Below are 3,247 nucleotides of genomic sequence, written 5' to 3' on the forward strand. Positions count from 1 at the left end.
TGTAGTATCTCCCAGTATTCTGGAGTGCTAAAGTGAATTTTTACCACTGGTGTCTTCTGCAAGATTCTCCTAGAGATATGTGGAGCCGTGGTCAGAACAGAGTCATCTGCCATCGGGGGTTATGGCTAGGTACCTCCATAAGACTGTACGACAGGTGGTAATGGTTATTTTTGTGCTGCCAGTTAGACAAATCAGTGTCCCTATTAAGTGTAATAAAGAAGACGGGAAAGGAGTAGACAAGAAGGGAAACAAAGGAGCCCCCCAAAGAGGTATGTTTTAGGATTAGTTGAATACCACTGTAAGTGATGGCTTTGACTATCCCTCAGTGGTACCTCATTCACAGGAAGCAATCCCAATTGTGGTACTCTTCACCTGAAAACTACTGCTCTCTGCATTTGCTCCACTAAATGGCAATAAGGATAAACATGCCCTTTAACTGAATATACAGGGTGAAAAGTTGTCAGCAGGCTAATTGCAGTGGTCTGAGCAAAGAAGGCTCTTTGATCAGAGCTGTCACTTTGGTTTGGCTAAGGCTTCCATTTGTGGTCAGAGTCTCAAACTATCCCTTAGGCACATAGAACAGGGCAGAGGGTAACTAAACAGTCAAAAATGTTTAGGGCATTTGCCATTTGTGTTTAGCTGTTCATTGAGAACATTTTTTGTAACAAATGATTTAAAGAAAATGCGTTTTTCTTTGTTTTCAAAACCTATTTTTAAGTTAGATTTTTTTTTTTAGCCCTAGCTGGTGTGGCTCAGTGGATTGAGTGCTGGACTGCAAATGAAAGGGTCAGCAGTTCAATTCCCAGTCTGTGCACATGCCTGGGTTGCAAGGCAGGTCCCCAGTAGGGGGTGTGCAAGAGGCAACCACACATTGATGTTTCTTTCCCTCTCTTTCTCCCTCCCTTCCCTTCTTTCTAAAAATAAATAAATAAAATCTTTTAAAAAATTGGGTTTTTTTGAGCTGTAGGTGTTCTTTATATATTCTGAATACCAGACCCTAATCAGGTATAAGATTTTCAGATACTTTTCTCCCATTGTGTGAGTTGTTTTTTCAGTTTCTTGATAGTAAAAAAAAAACCAAAAAAACAACTATCAAAATGTGTTTTTAATGCACAGGTTTTTATTTTGAAGTCCAGTTTATCTATATATTTTTTGTTGGTTATTTTGGTTTCATATCCAAAAAAACTATTGACAAATCTAATGTTGTGCAGTTGTTCCCCTGTGTTTGCTTCTAAGAGTTTTATAGGTCAGCTCTTACATTACAGTTGTCGATGATTTTTTAGTTAATTTTTGTTATAGAATGTGGCAAGGGTCTGACTTTATTCTTTTGCATGTAGCTAACCTAGTTTTCTCAGTACCTTGTGTTGAAAAGACTATACTTTCCCATTGAATGGTCACTACTGTTGAAAATCATTTGACTATATATGCAAGTGTTTATTTGTGGGGTCATATTCCATTGGTCTATATGTCTGTGGGTCATTTCTATTTTTTTACAGAATAGTATAATATCATTTTTATTTTTTAAAAAGGCTAGTTCACATGTATGTACATATATGTACACACATAAACATATGAGAAAGGGAGAGAGGCAGGAAGAGAGAAAAGAAGAAGAAATAGATATACAACATCATGTTAATAGCTCTCTTTCCATAGTGGTAGAATTCAGAATATGGGGATATTTAGGCTCTGAAGGTGCTTTCCAGAGTTTAAATTTTATGATCTAAGTAACTCAATTTTTCTTTAATTTTTAATAAAGTATAAGCATACAATGTATTAATTTCAGTTGTACAACATAGTGATTAAACATTTATATAATCTTACTATATGATCACCACACTAAGTCTAGTACCCATCTGTCATTGTGCAAAGATACACGCTATTTTTGACTTTACTTAAGATTTCATTTATTTTTAGAAAGAGGGTAAGGGAGGGAAAAAGAAGGCGAAAACATCAATGTGTGAGAGAAACACCAATCTGTTGTCTCTCACACATGCCCCAGTCTGGGACCGGGCTCACAATGTAGGCATGTGTCCTGACCAGGAATGGAACTGTTGACCTTTTGCTTTGTGGGATGACACCAGCCAACTGAGCCACACTGTCCAGGGCTTGACTTTATATGCCTGTCTTTATGCTAGTGTCACACTGTTTTGATTACTGGAGCATTGTACTACATTTTGAAATCAGGAAGTATGAGACCTCTAAATTTGTCCTTTGTCAAGATTTTTTTTTGATACCTGGGGTTCCCTTGAGATGTCATAAGAACTTTAAAATAGATTTTTCTATTTCTGTGAAAACATCATTGAGATTTTAGGAATTACATGTAGGAATTAGATGAAGCTGTAGATAGCTTTTGGTAATAGTGACATTTTAACAATATTAAGTCTTCCAGTTTGTGAAGGTGGGATGTGTTACAATTTATTTATGTCTTCTTTGATGCCTTTCAGCAATGATTTGTACTTTTCAGTGTATGTCTTTTGCCTTCTTGGCTAAGTTTATTCCCAACTATTTTAATCTTTTTGATATTATAAATGGAATCATTTGCATTTCCTTTTAGGGTTCATTTTTAGTTTATAAGAATGTAACCAATCCTCTGATGTTTTCTATTCTCTGTTTATCTGTACTCTTTATTTTTTTCTTTTTCCTGCTAGCTTTGAGTTTGATTTGCTTTTCTTCCTTTTTTTCCTTAAGGAGTAAATTTAGGCTACCAATCTGAGATCTTTCTTCTTGTTTAATATAAACATTTTCAGCTGTAAATTTCCTTCAGCGCTGCTTTTGCTGCATCCCAAAGTTTTAGTATGTCATGTTTTCATTTTAATTTTCATTTGCTTCAAAGTATTTTCTAACTTTACTGATTTCTTCTTTGACCCATTGGTTATTTGAGTACATGTTGTTTAACTTTATATATTTGTGGATTTTCCAGTTTTCTTCTTTCTTTGATTTCTAGTTTCATCCTATTGTCATCAGAAAAGATACTTTGTGTTTCAGTCATGTGTCACTTAACAATGGGGATATGTTATGAGAAATTCGTCATTAGGCAATTTCATCATTGTGTGAACCTCATCGAGGGTACTTACACAAAGCTAGATGGTGAGTCTACTGAACACCTAGCCTATCTAGTGGTATAGTCTATTCCTTCTAGGCTACAAACCTAACATGTTACTGTATAGAATATGAAATTAAATCAAGCACAAGAGAAAATGATGCAAGAAAAAGACATGGTAAGCCTGAGATGTATAGGGCCACTACT

This window comes from Pteronotus mesoamericanus, unplaced genomic scaffold (genome assembly GCF_021234165.1).
Source record: "Pteronotus mesoamericanus isolate MK-2021 breed Mesoamerican mustached bat unplaced genomic scaffold, CSHL_Meso_final scaffold_167, whole genome shotgun sequence".
In the NCBI taxonomy this organism is placed as follows: Eukaryota; Metazoa; Chordata; class Mammalia; order Chiroptera; family Mormoopidae; genus Pteronotus; species Pteronotus mesoamericanus.